This window comes from Abrus precatorius, unplaced genomic scaffold (genome assembly GCF_003935025.1).
Source record: "Abrus precatorius isolate BTA unplaced genomic scaffold, Abrus_2018 Scaffold8, whole genome shotgun sequence".
Lineage (NCBI taxonomy): Eukaryota > Viridiplantae > Streptophyta > Magnoliopsida > Fabales > Fabaceae > Abrus > Abrus precatorius.
The window spans coordinates 7,801,134-7,817,759 of NW_020874428.1; positions in this window are offsets into that span (position 1 = coordinate 7,801,134).

Here is a 16,626-nt window from a genome sequence, read left to right on the forward strand (position 1 = left end):
AGTAGCCATGATTGTTTTTTTTTTTAACCCATGGAATCATCAATCATGAATTTCACTTCCGAGTGATGGTAGCTCAGCGAATCAAATTACTCATCCTAGTTTCCTGTTTCGCCATCTTAGGTTTTAATAAGAAAAATTATTATCACTTTTATTTGTTTATTGATATTTATATACTCTTTTTTTATTCTGAAACTATTGTCACTCTTTTATTCGGAAAACATTCTCTATCAAATAATAGTTATATAAACTAATGATTTATTAAATAATTGGCCACATACTTCTCCAATGAAGAAAAAAAGACAAACAACTAAAATATATAATTTATTGCAAAAAATAAGATGAGAAAAAGGTGTGTAGTTTTCATCAAACAAACAATATAAAACATATTATTCAAGTACTTTTTTAGAGAATTCTAGGCCAAATTATTCTCTCAAAGTTGTAACTTGAGAAGGAAAATAATTAGTACCAGACAAGACAATACATGTGCAATAGGCAAAGGTTTTTGAAAAGACTACCCCTCATTTATTCTTTACTTGCAGCTTTTCATATTTCACTTCGCTTCAATGCTACAAGTGGCTGGGTGTTGCCTTCATATTGTAGATCCCCTTTATGCAGCATTGTTGGTGCGTTGAAATAAAAATGAAGAAAAGAGTTTGGATTCTAATTTGGTTTAATTTGTTGTTCTACAGTCATTAGCACCATAGAAATGAGATTACTTTTAATGCTCAGTTGGAATCTGACTTTTTATTGGAGATTATTAGACTTAGGTCTTGATTATGGGTTCGGCTTATAATAAATGCTCTTAAGTTTTCTACTTATGACTTGTTTATACATTGAATCATGTGTATTGGTCATTATTTGGACTTGGACTTTGATGACATAAAGGTTAGACTATCCCTTGTATTGCTTTTATTTTAATTAGTTTTGTTTTCTAATAAAAAAAATAACAAAATATAATTTCATTTTTTAAATATATAAATATTTTAAAAAATATAATGGAATCTTGAAACAATATAAAATACAAAATGCTTTTATAAAAATAAAATAACACTGAACCAATGCAGTTGTCAAATTTAAACAATAATAACAATATAGTTCAAAAAAGTATTATTTTCATATATTTTAAATATATAAAGTATTAGTTGTTACATTTATTTTAATGTATATTAGTGAAATTAAACAAGTTTGAAGTAATCTAAAAATGGGATTAATATAATAAGAAATTTCAATTTACTGACGTGTTTTAGGATGAAATTATACTATAAAAAGTCATTAAATAGTATATAATTAAACTTAACCTATACACAAGTGTAAATGAATCATTCCTCGCACAAAAAAAATATTGTACGACATACTCAGTAGAGCTAAATTACTAAGAGTATGTTTGTTTGCATTTTTAAAAAGATTTTTTTCTTTTTTAAAACTAAAATTACATGTATTTTTAAAAAGAGCTAAATTAATCACCTTTACTAATATGATAATATATAATTGAACAATAGTGTAAAAAAATTATATTATTAGTTTATTTAATTTAAATTTTTTTATTTTCTAATTACTTATATGTGAATGACAATTTTACGTTATCATTCTATTTAAATTAATTTTTTATTTTTAATGCAATTAAATTATATAATTTTTAATATAATTGATTATATATAAACTTTTATTATATATCTGTGTGCACGAATTAAAAAAAGTTGTGCAAGAAATGTAAAATATAAGAGGAGAGAAAATGATTTCTTCTAATATATATATATATATATATATATATATATATATATATTATAGATTTATATTTATAAATTCGTTAAATTTCATTAGTTAAATTTTATTTTCTTTGATCTGTTTCCTACAAAGTGAAGGTTGATTTAAAAAATCAAGTAATTATATATAAAATATTTGTAGATGGGGGAAAAAGTGTTTTCTTGGGCAATATAAATACAATGAGCATTAATTTTCACCTTTATAACGATGGATATAGTGTCATCTCATACCCTGCTAAATTTTATAACCTGATGAATTGATAATTAAGATCATCAAGTGTTGAAATGAGCTAAGGAGTTTCTCCTGTTTTCTTATACGTACCAAAATAAGATGTAGAAAATAAATAGCAATATTTATTATTCATAACACCACTGTTAAGGTAACATACTAAACTTAAATATTTAGTAAAACTAGATGTTAAAATAAATAATGAATATTAAATAACACAAAAATATATTTTTATTTCTTTTATAAAAAATTCATTTTTTATTTTATAAGAAATATATGTGTGTAATTATAATTTTAGTTTTTTTAACTGATTTCAAACTTTTTATTTTTATTCATGGATTAAATATTTTATTCTAATAAATAAGAAGTGTAATCATATAATAATTAAAATAATTAAAAGAGGGGTAAAATGAAAATACAATAATATATTATATGTTCAAATGTCTAAAAAATACGATAAAAGAGTCATAAAAGTTCGGTCATTAAACACTTAACTGAATAAAGGGGAAATATCGAACTGTAAAGATAAAAATATCATTTGTTCTTGTTTTTATAATTATTTTATTCATATGACCTATAAATATTTTATTTTAATTTAATTTCTATTTACCTTACTTTTTTTTTATTAATTTACCTTATGTTTTATCCAATTATATCTTTGTCGACCTTAATTTAATCATTATTGGACCAGTAAACTATAAACTAACTGTATCTTTATTGATTCAATGAATTCAATTTTTAAAGTATTAAAATACGCATTTTTTCCTAAAATATTCAGGTAAATTTTTTTTAACAAAGAGCTATAATATTTAATAAAATAATTTAGTGAATTATTTAAATATTTTTTATGAATTTTTTAAATATAAAATATATAATTTCTAGAGAATATAAGTTAACATTCTTAAAAAAACAAAACTTAAGTATAATACTATAAATACCATTAATATTAAAATTGAAACTAACTAGAGTTGAAATTACACTTCGATAATCTACGTAATACAAAATAGTACTAAAGTTCAACGTACAATCATTAAATTACCTATATATTGCTAGAGAGAAATTCTAATTCTAAATAAACAGTAACATTATCGTACTTAAGTTTTATAAAAATACAAAATTATTTTTTAATAAAATTTATTATTATTATTAATTGTTTGTCTTAAATCCTAAGTATTAAGATTAATATATTTTTAACATGTTATTAAGGCAAAAATGTAAGATTATTATAAAGGTCAAAAAGTTAATATTTATTAAATATTATTTAATTTTTCAGTAGCCCTTTAAAAAATATAATAAAAGAATAGAGAGCATAATTGTTATAAACGAAAGAAAGAAAAAGCATGCGAAATACAATGTTTATAAGAAATGTACTGTTATCCTTTTCAATGCATGTCGGGGGCGAGTGTCCCGCATCGCTGCATCTATTTTACTCTCGAGCCTTGCGCTTGCTTTCTTCCGTTCAACCTCCGTTCAAAAGGTCGAACGTATTGCCTGCATTTCTCATTTTGATTTCACAACCTTTCTTTTCTATTAATTGACGCTGAAACTTCATTATCTTTTAAACCATTTGAAAAGAGATTATCAACAGCAATGTAAATTTGAAATACTAATGGTAATGATAATTACTGGAGCACTAAGTTAATAAACAGTTGATGAGTCTTGAAAGGATAGGGGGTAGGATGGGGGGTTTCATTAGTTTTAATTGGAAAAGAGAGTGCAGAATATGGATTTATGTGATTGGAAACGAAATATTGACGTGAGATGGTCCCCATGGGATAGATATAGATATAGATATAGTGATAGGGGCGGGTCGAACGGGGTTGCATGTGAGTGAAATGATGGTAGATGAGAATTTAGATTATATAGAGTAAGTATCTGAATCATAGGTTTCTCTTTAAGTGGATAATTGGCCTCTCAGCCGATAAATTGTCATTATGTCTCAACGAAGGTAACACATACTTTACCCGCAATGTCTTTTCTCTTCTTTTCCTTTTCTTTTTATTTTTCAATTCAAATTTTCTTATCAGTTCTCAAGACCGTGACGTCAGAAGAAGAAAGCTATTATTTTTCTCTCTTTGAATTTTATTGGAACTTTAGCGCGCACGTGGCTAGTGGCCCTGGCGGGGAACGAAAACAGTAAACACGGTGGCGAGTAGTGGCTGCAGAGAAACGTTTTACGCCTGTCATGTCCTTTCCCGAAAAGGAAGTTAAATCATAGAATCTCGTCAGACCCTGCACCCTTCCCAACAATTTTAATCACACTTGCCTTCTTGTTCTAATTTATTTTTCGCATGTTAAAATCTTTTAAACTATGGCTTTTTTACAATAATAAATAAAAAATAAAATAAAATTACATAAATATTCTGTTATAAAAAAATTATATAAATATCTTGATATCAATTTTAAGAAAGTTAATTTAAACATATTTTCTTTTAAAATAAAAATTATTTTAAATTGATTTTAGTTGTAAACATGAAAATATTTAAATGAAAGTCAATTAAAATTGTTTTTGCTGGTGCATATAAGTCGATTCAAATCGACTTTGGTTCAAGCTTATTGTGCTGCAGTTTTTTTTACACAAAAATTGATTTAAACCGTATTTATAAATATATAGAAGTCAATCCATATCGACTTTAGTTCAATCTTTGTTGAAATTCTCTCCCACAGAAGTTAATTAAAATTAATTTTAATTTTATGAAAATCATTTTGAATTAACTTTAAAGAAAGAGTAAGTTTCAACTTTAATCGATTTTTGCGTGACTATTTAAGCTCACCATGGCTATCTTAGGAGTGAAACGACGAAGCACCAATAATAGTAATACATTGAGAGAAATGAAGAGAAAGAAGTCTATTGTTACTCTAAGAGAAATGGATAACGATCTAAATATTTAAAAATATTATTGTATTTATTTGAAATATTTTTAATTTTATTTATCATTAATCCTTTTTAATGTTTAATTAAAAAAATATTATATATTTAATTATTTATCTGATATATATTTATTTTCTATGGTAATGTATATAACACATATTTTTTTATATATTTAATTTGTTGATTATTTTACTATAAGTGTATTTGATGTTAGAATTTTTACTATTTGTAGTTATAAATTAAATAATTATAGTTTTAGGCAAGTAAAAATTTAGATTATAACTTAGTGAATTTGAATAAATTTAAATTTAGTGTGTTAAATATATTTGGATAATTTTAACTCTTAATTCATATTGTAATAATTTGTTTATTCATTTTAATAGACTTGATATATTAAAACAATCTTAATTAAATTATACTGTTTGTTAAATTTATTTTGTGGGTTAGTTAATTTAAGTATAATTTTGTTGTAATTTATGTATATTAAATATCATATTGTATATGAATTAAATATTGCTTATTATTTTGGTATTTTCTTTTAGTTTTGGAAAACAATACTTGATATATATTTTTTTATCTTATAGGAAGTGTAAATTTTAAAAAGTATACGCTATAATATGATAGTTGTTTCAGATCCAATGATGGAACCATTTCTTAGACAGAGTAATTTTTTGGCATATTACACAGATGGTGTCGATATTTGATTATGATAGGGCCCTCATTAGTGCACTTGTGGAGCGTTGGAGGCCTGAGTCACATACATTTCATCTTACATACATAGAATGTACGATTACTTTGGAAGATTTTGTGTTTCAATTAGGCTTGCGTTTTGATAGGCTCCATGTGAGTGGGTGCATTGGAGCGTGGAAGAAATTTTATGATCAAGATATATAAGCATTGTGTGGAGATTTACTTGAAGTAGTTTCATATAAGACAAACATAAAAGGATTTTTCGTAAATCTATACTGGTTCACAGATACATTTAGAGCATTACCCCATAATGTTGATGAGGACACTATTATCCGTTACACCATAGCGTATATAATGTTTCTATTGGATGGAGTAATATTTCTAGATAAATCTGGTTTTAGGGTTCATATGAAGTGGCTCCCTCTTCTTATTGATTTTATTGGAATTACAAACTATAGTTTGGGGTCTGCTGTTCTATGATCCTTTTATTTTGAGATTTTTCATGTAATGAAATATAATGTCATTGAGATTGCAAATTGTTTACCTCTTCTGCAGTCTTGCGCATGGTACGAAATACCTGAATTGGCCCTAGACACCATTATTTATTCACTTTTCTACTAGCATTGAGGTATATTCATTTAATTTATAATATTATATTTATATATGTTAAATTTGCAAGTATAAATTCAATTATGTTCATTTTAGGTGAAAAAATTTTAGGTCATCAACGAAATCACACACAAATAAGTTGTTGCGATATAGGAAGATCATTGATTCAATTGATATTAATAATGTAAGTAAATATATGAAATATAGTACTAAGTTTTCTATTCAATTATAAAAATTATTAGTCTAATATTTATTATTGATTATTTTAGTTTAGGTAGATGTCCTACAATAATAATAAAGTGAAGAATGTTACACCTTGTTTTGTTTATGATAAATTTTTTTCAACTCTAATAAAAATTCTTTGTTATACGAATTTTTTTATTTTTAATTATATTTTTCAATTTATTTATTTATTCATCCAATCAATAAGAGTTTTACTTTTATGATATTAAATAATAAATAATAATCTTTAACTTAAATATATAAATTTTCAATCTCTTCTAAAAATAATAATTTTTTATTTATCACCTTATTTTAAATTTAAAAAATAAATTAATTTTTTTGGTTAAAATGCATATTTAATTTTTATAATTACACTTAATTATAGTAATATAATAAAAACTAAAATATTTATATAAAAAATTAAAATATAACCCAATAGATATAGAAATTAAATTATAAATAAGTATTAACTATAAAAATTAAATATATATTTTAACTTAAAAATTGCTTTACGTGTCATTCACACCACACGTATACATAGGGTTAACGTATATTTATTTATTTAAATTTTAAATAAAAATTTAAAAAAAAGAAAGACAGAAAATAATTATAAATTTGAGAAAGTTATTATGAATTTTTTTATTATAACAATATATAATTCTTTAAAAGTGCAAAAAAAGGCTTAGGTAATTATGTTATAAAAGAGAAATTACAATTTTATCCGTGTAACAATTTAAGAGAGAGAATTTACAAAAGAAATTATATAAAAATTATAAAATATATTAAAAGTTTATAGACAAAATAAAAAATGCCAAACAATATAAAATATATTTGTTTTTTTATTTTTATTTCTTTTTCTGTATGAACTCTGCTGAAGATTAGATATATGGACGGATAAACACACACATATATACATAATTTAAAATTTTATAATTATATAATCCAGTGATATTTATTTACTCATATTTTAAACAACTTATCATACATTAAAAGTATCAATTTTCATTTGAGTTATATATCTTCATTTACATTTAAATTTATTTTGGCCTCTTAACTCGTTTGAATATGATTTTAAGAAAATTCTCACTTGCCTTAAGAAAACCATTTATCACATTTATACCATTCAATTAATTTATGTACAGTTTCATACTTTATTGTTAATAAAAATATTTCCCCAATGGGTCCATGCATAGTGATTTAGGTATCCTAATATGGTTCCTAATCTCTTTTCTTAATTTGTAAATTCACATTACCTTTAAAGATTTAGAATCATAATCAATGATGTCTTATCTTCACTTATTTCCTTTTTTGACTATCTAAAGCTTACAAAATTTACCATTTTAAATCATAGAATAGTATTTCATTAATATCCAATACTTTATTTACTTCCAGGATTTATCATATTACGTAATTTAAGTTTGAAGCTTCAATCACTCGCTATAATGCCAAATCCATCCTCTTTCAAGCGATCCTAAGTTTGGTTTATTCTATTAGTCCCTTTATGATATGAAAATAAAATCATCTAACATAACAAAAACTCCGATGGTAGATGACTTTAGTTTTCAAACGAAGCTACGTTTAGCTTACAAAACATCATTCGCAGCTCTAATAAAATTTTATATTATAAATGAGAGTATTTTATTTAAAAAATTAAATATTTAATAAAATTATTCTTTTTCATAATTTATTTATTTTTATATTAAAATTATTTAAGAATGATGTGTATTATTTTCTCTAGTTTTAATAATTTTACTTTTTACCTTTTTTTAATTTTATTTTAAATTTTAAAGATAAAAGTTACAACTTAACTTTTTCTTGTTACTTTATATAAATCTTTTAATTTTTTGTGAATCTTTATATTTATACTTATAAATTTTTTTTATCTTATGTAGACTTCAAATATTTTATAAGTATCTTTATTTATATAAAAGTCATAATACATAATATACTATATCTATTATTTTAAAAATAAAAAATGTTTTAAAACTAATATAATTTTAATAATTTTTTGTTATTTTGATAAACACTATTTGTGATGCTCGCTACAAGATAACTAGGATGGGCAGCTCTTCATATATAAATGATTGTTTAGTGTAGTAAAAGGTGCTTGATAATCTCACGTATGCTACAATGATGAGTTTTTTTCAATACGAAATACTTTAATGCTTGAATTAGAAGGGTTATTCTAAATGTTGGTATGAATTAAGTTAGAGATGACACTTGCATTAGGAAGATTTTTCCTTTACATGAGTTTGATTATCTTTGTCGTTTATTACACATGTCACAGGTTATTAGACATTAATATATGTTAATGCCATTATGCTCCAGCAACACACGACGCGTCAAAATAAAGATGTGTTTGTATAGTCGTATTATGTGACAATTTAATCTCTTTAATTCTAACAATAAAAAATGTAACTTAGATAATTGTCATTCAAAGAATCAAAGTGGTGTGACAAAATTCACAATGCATATTGTACAATCTTAGTTTTAACTTTGATGTTTCTTTCATATTCTACTGCTATAAGGTTGAGTTGCAATATTTACCCACCACCTAAAGTTAGGATGTGAGATGGTACAAGTGGGGAGGGGGTGACGTAGGTGGGTAAGGGAAAGAGAAAATGATTTTTTTTTACAAATATTAAAAATAAATTTAAGAATTTATTTATAAATATTAATTTAAACAATAAAATATTATATAAATAAATTATGTAAAGTGTTAAATGAATGTTGAGTTGATTTTCTATCAACTTTTTTTTTTATAGGCAAAACAAATCTTATTAAAAAGAGTTCAAGGGGAACTCAAAACCTATATATACAAAAAATTACTTACTCAGAGAAATAAAAAGTAAAAGTATATTTATGCAAAATTAAGACAGATGCAATTTCGTGGGTTCAAATACCAATCAGCTAACATAATAGCTTCTCCCTTACTAACAAGTGATAACCATTTCCAGGATCTCAGAATAATAGAATCTAGGACTTCCCTCTCATCCAAAACACCATTGGAAAATATAATTCTATTTCTATGCAACCACAAAGACCACACTGTACTTACCCAAATAATTAATAAGCATATTCCTTCTCTTTTACTACAGCCAACATCAACCCAAGAAAGCAAGTGAGTCGATAAATCTGAAGGCAAAACCAGTGAGAATCCAAGCCAACGCGCAGTAAAGTACCAGATTTGAGATGAAACTGAACACGTTAAAAATAAATGAGTTGGAAGTTCCTCCAAACCATGACAGAAACAACAAGTTATATCATCAATTTGAACACCACGATCAATCAGTAAACCTTTACAAGGAAGTGCATTCAACAACAATTGCCAAGAAAAAACCAGACACTTAAGAGGGACCTTCCCTCTCCATAGCCTTTGCAAGGCATCTGCCGTACACTGATCTACACTATTAGGACCACCAAAAAGTTCAAATAGCCATGAATATGCAGATTGCACTGAATAACAACTTGAAGAATCTGCTCTCCATACCCATTTATCTTCTTGTAGTAACTTAATAAAAACTCCATCCACAAGCTCTAACAAAAGATTAAAGCTCGAGATCTCATGTTGAAAGAGTTCTCTTCGCCAACTAACATTCCAAACCCATCTAGTGCCATCATGAAAATCATTCTCCAATACACGTGATTCAGTATTTCTCGCCACTGCAAATAATCGCGAAAATGCTTCACACAGTCGCACCCCTCCTACCCACTTATCTCTCCAAAAATAAGTGTTTAAACCTGCACCCACACTTCTATCAAACTTCTCATCCAGCCATGAATTCCCTTGATGAATAACCTCCAGCAAATCACGCCACCACAAAGAACATTTGTTGTGAACTGATAAACGCTGAAGAGAAGAAGCTAATCTTCCATATCTAGATTCCAACACCCGCACCCACAATGAACTAGAATAGTTAACACCTCGCCACAACCATTTACCAAGAAGCGCCCAATTAAACCACTGCACATTCCTAATGCCCAAGCCACCATTCTTCCGCGGTCTACATACAGTTTTTCATTTCACCTAGGGGATTTTAGATCTATCCTTAACACCCTTCCATAAAAAATTCCGTTGGATAGTGACAATTTCCTTTATTACCGACTTCAGCACCTTAAAAAAGGATAACGAGTGCAATGGCATAGAATTAAGAACGACATTAATCAAAGTTACCCTACCTCCAATCGATAAATACCTATGCTTCCATGACGCTAACCGCTTTTTAAGAGCCTCTAACACACCCTTCCATGCACTAGGCTTTCTCGGGTTAACACCTAACTGTAACCTGAGATACTTTAATAAGAAACTACCAATCTTACAATGTAGGAACTCCGCAGCCAAGTTTTCAAAGTCATCACCAGTGTTAATCCCCAATACAAAAGATTTATGGAAGTTAATTTTCATACCTGACATTAATTCAATGCTACGCAATACTGCTTTCAAAGTCCACAAATTTTGCACCGAAGCCTCTCCCATAATCAATGTGTCATCCGCAAACAGCAGCAACGAAATATTTGGTCCCCCTTCCCCAATCGTCACACCAGAGAACAACCCACAAGTCACTGCCTTCCGCATAAGAACTCCTAACCCTTCCGCTGCCATAAGAAAAAGAAAAAGGGCAAGAGAATCCCCCTGTTTTAGGCCCCGCTCAATATGAACCTCCAATGTAGGACAACCATTAATCAAAGCTGATAGGCTTCCCCCACACACACAAGCTTCCATCCAACTGACCTATTTGTCTGAAAATCCAAAGCTACGTAACATAAACAAAAGATATCCCCACTCTATTGAATCATACGCCTTCTCATAATCAAGCTTTAACACAAAACACCTCTTATTATACCTCCGCACATAATCAACTGCTTCATTAGCCACAAGTACACTATCTAACATGTTCCTTCCCGGGATAAAGGCTGATTGTTCTTCTAAAATTATTGAATCCAAAACTCCTTTCAACCTATTTGCCAAAAGCTTGGAAACAATCTTATAAAGACAACCTAATAATGAGATAGGCCGAAAATCAGATATCTGTTGTGGGCAAGACACTTTTGGCACAAGTGCTACAAAATAAGATAATAAAGACCTAGGTAGCTTCCCATTTCTACAAAATTCAATAAGCATACCCATCACTTCTTCCTTGATCACTCCCCAAAACCTCTTAAGGAAAACAAAATTGAAATCATCAGGCCTCGGACTTTTATCACCCTCACACTCCAAAATCATCTTTCCCACTTGCTCCTCTGAAAAAGCATTAACAAGCTCCTCATTCTGTAGAACAGAGACTCTTGGTAAATTATTAATATCAATAGTAGGTCGAAACCAACTTCTACTACTAAAATGAGCCGCAAAATAGGACACCACACCTGTTTTAATCTCATTAACCTCTTCGACACATCTCTCTCCAATTTGAAGCGCATGTATATTATTTCGTCGCCGCCTCCCATTAACACATAAATGAAAGAACTTTATATTTAAATCACCCTCTTTCCCCCATCTCACCCGAGCTTTTTGGGCTATGAGACTCTCTCTATTCTTCCTAACCTTCCAAATATCACCCACCAACATTTGTTGACGCTTCTTCTCCACATCAAAAAGTTCTATCACAGAATTTTTATCATCAATCAAGCTCAACTCAGTTGTCAAATCAGAGATCACCTTATCAACATTTCCAAATACCTCAATATTCCATTTTTTCAATGCAATCTTAACATTCCTTAACCTCTGGCTAGCTCTCTGGGCAGCCCATGGGAGGGTAATATCTCTTTTCCACGCTTCCTCCACCACCTCCACAACTTCTTTATGAGTCAGCCAATAATTATTAAATCGAAACGGCTTCGGATCCCAGTTAACCACTTTGTGCTTAAGAATAATGGGACAATGATCAGACACATCTCTGCTCAGAACCTGAATAAAATCATCTCCCCAGTAATCAAGCCAGGAACTAGAAACAAGGACTTTATCCAGCCTGCTCATCATAGAAGCATCCCCTTTTATCCATGTAAATTTTTTACCTACAAGTGGAAGATCCACAAGTTCCATTTCCTAAATGAAAGAATTGAAGCCCTCCATTTCAGAGATACCATAGTCTGCCTGACAACCCTTCCTCTCTATCACTTGTCTCACAGCATTGAAGTCACCCAATATACACCACATAAATTTGCCAAGACCCCTTCTTGTCATGAGCAAATCATCCCATAACTTTCTCTTCTCACTTAGTCTACACGATGCATAGACATTCACCACAACACATAGGTTTTCAGTAGCCAATACCTGCAAGCAAACACCCAGGAATCCAGTACCAGAAAAGGAGAAAAGTATTTTACATTTGGAAGTATCCCAAAGTGAAAGCATACCCCCACTTCTTCCAATGGAAGGCAAGGCACACCAATCAAAATTCACAGAACCCCACAAACGCGTACATAAATTACTATTACATATTTCAAGTTTTGTTTCCTGAATCGCCAAGAACTCCAGACCTTCAGAGCGAACAATCTCACACACCTTCTTTTGCTTTACCGCACTCCCCAGCCCTCTACAATTAAATGAGCCAATTTTCATTTAGTATCAAAGCGAACCCCATATTCTTTCGCAATCGTTCTATCACGTACCTCCATCTCAATCAATTTCTCTCGAACCTGCTCATCATTCCCATGTACAACCAAACCAACCTTCTTGCCAATGTCTAGTAACTTCGATGCCATTACCTCATCATCACAATCTGTAGCAACCATTCGCTCCCCCACCTCCATTGAAGGATTGGAAGGATGCGAGTTGTCGGAGCTCTTGGAAGCATTAGCTGAGATTTCATCAGTTAGCGATACCTGTCCTCTAAGTTGCGATGGCATTGACGCTTCTTTATTATGATTCTTAGGATTTTTTCGAGAAGGTTCTATGAAAACTGCGCTCTTATGTCTCTTCCCTCTTTCATTACCTCGACTACCTTTCACAGAGCGTGCCTTCTGAAGGGATTCACGCACATTGACCCTCTCTTTCTCATTTTTGGATTGAACGGGATCGACTTGCGTTGTCCCAATTGTCTTCATATCCCGTGTTTCTGGATTTTCTATCAACTAATTTAATATTTAATAAAAAATTGACGATAAAGATTAAATTCTAATTTTTTAACTTTACAAAAATTAAATTCTAATAAATTTTTTTTATAAAGACTAATAACAAAATATCTTATATTTATAGGATAAAAACATAATTAAATTTTTTAATAAAAATGATAAAAATTTTAAAATTTAATCTTAATTTTAATTTTTTATTTTCTATATTTTCTTAATTTTATGAACCTCATTTCTCAATTTGGTCCCATTTAACATAATACTATATGCATTATTCCAATGAGAATATAAACTCTTCTTTTAATTTATTTTTTATTAAATTTAAAAATAATCATACAATATATTTTTTAATTTTTAGTTCAAAACTTTTTATTTTATTTAATAATATTCATACACTATGCAAGAAACTATCTAGTTATATATTTTTATTGAAAAAATAAAAAATTGTCTTGACAATCTATATCGATAATATGTTTTTGGGGTTCAGGACAATACCGATTTGAAAAAAGAGTGACATAGAACTGGTAGTAAGTTAAGAGATACATAATTGGTTCTTAAAAACACAAGCCCAACAAATGAAACATAGTCCTAGTCAGACATTTAAAACCTGTTGGCCCAAAAATCTAACTGCAAGACCCAAAACTTTTTTTGTAAATATATCATATTAAACTCTTTGGACCCAATTTAGCCCTTTTGTCGTCCTATGCATATTATGTATGGGCTGGTTTTAGTAGTTCTATTTTCGTCGGTCGTGTAGCTCCGTTTTTTGGACCAAAAGAAAAAGGAGAAGTTTCGTTGGGCTACTCTTTAGGGAAACAAACGTGATATTGCATTTTGTTTTTGTTTTGGTCCAAATATGTTGCATTTACTGAAGTCAACTCAATTTGCTGCATCGTTTATCAACTTATCTCCACCTCGATTCTGATGGCCGTGAAAATTTTATGGTCAAAAATAAAAGTTCACAACTTATACTTAATTTCTAACACTCGTACGTAGGTATAAATTTCTAATTCTCGTGTAGGAAAAGTTTTTCTTTTCCTATTTAGTTTAATCTAGATTTAATTTAAGTCGCGTATAAATGAATCTATCATTAAAATTTTTATATATATATAAAAACTTTAACTCAAAATTTTATTTAAATAATATCGATGAATTATTTATCATTCGGACTGATATCCATTAATAGGTTATTTATTTTTTCTAGACATTGTTCTTTATATATTAGTATTTTATTTTTTTTTAGTGTTAGATAATGTGAGATTTGTTTTACTTGACTGATACTTAATTCTAACAAAATCCACAATGTCCTTCCTTCAATCCTATGTTCAAAATATTAATGATTATTAATATTTTTTTTTACAGAACAATTAAAAAAATTGTTGATTAATTGATAAAAATGCTAACTGATATTTTAGGAGTATTAGTTTAAAAAATTAAAAACATTTTTTTAATTAAAAACATAGTACATTCACTAATATGATTTTTTATATATCCTAATATTTATTTTGATAAAATTTTATTATTGATTAATTTTTAATTAATTGTACACTAATTAGAAAAATACTTATTCGACTACTATATTAATTTTTGTTACAATATACCACTCAGTGAATACGGAATACCCAATCTCATCATCTACGAACCCTTTGCGAACGTCCGATCAAATGATAGCTTTCTTGTTCCAAATGTGAAAAGTGAGTATGATATTAGATAAAAAGAGTTTATTGCATGATTAAGTTCTTTCATATACATTGTATATTAGATAAAACTTTCACTTTTAGAATGTATTGAGGTAGTAAATATAAGTGAAAAGTGTTATATTCAATAAAAATAGAGAAGTTAACGAATGACAAGAATCCACAGCTTAATAGTTTTTTTAGTTGAATGATGTCTAGATTTTCTTATATAATTTACTTATTGCTTATTGATAATTTATTTTAATATTTTTAAACTTTTCATAAGTCTCGGTGGTGATATAAGTATAAAGATAAAAATAGGTTAGCTTAGTTTAGACTTTGAATAAATATATATAATTTATTTAATAATTTTAAAATTTAAGCTTAACCTATTATTTATTATAGATTTTTTTATTAAATTTAGTTTAATTTTTTTAAAAATCTTATTTACCTATTAGCTTTTTAAATGACTTATTTTATATTAAAATTTGTAATAAATTATTAATTTTTTTTATAAATATACTATTAAACCATTTGAATATGTATATCTCTATAAAATTATAAGATTTATATTTAAATAAGCTATAAAAAAATAGTTTAACACTTTGAATATTTGAAATACATTTATATATTTTTATATATCACTTTTAAATCATACATTTAATTTACATAAATAAATTATTAAACATTCAATAATTATAAATGCAAATTAGCATATCAAGCAACAATAATATTTCGACAAGCAGTACTTTTTGAGAGGGTATATAGTAAGAATATTTTTCAATTTCAGAAAAAAATTATAATTTCTAATTTAAAATTTATTTATTTTAAAATTTAATTTATTTAATATAATATAATATTATAATATAATTTTTATATAAATTTATTTAATATATTATTATAAATTTTATATTCTTAAATAAGTTATATTAAGTTTAATAACTTATTTTTTAAACTCAAGTTATAACTATTTAATTATCTTTTCATTCCAATATATTAGTTTGTCTATATAATTATCTTAAACAGAGAGTAAAATAAATTAATGATAAATCAAGATAACAACTATAATTTGCAATTGAAAATTGAAAGGTTTTTATTGGAGGACAATCATGTCCCGATCAAAAAGTTACAGGGTCCTATTTAATTTCCTGATCCATCATGCGCATCGCACTATTTTATATGCAAATTTTATTTTAACAAAATCATCATAAAAAGTCCCGACTAAACCCCACAAAGGTAACTTTCATGCCCTTGGCCATGCTTTCAATTTCAAACACTCGAATGCTTCATCAAATAAGGGTATGGGAGAGGATATTGGATATCCTGTTCACTGTGCGCTTTTAGACCTGCTTCTCCCATGCAGTAGCATGTCCTCCCATACCTGCATCCCATTTATTAGACAATAAAAGTTTTTTTATATTGATAATTTAATAACAAATCAACATGTATATAATATATTATATCATTAAAACTTAAATATTTCTTCTTCTTCTTCAA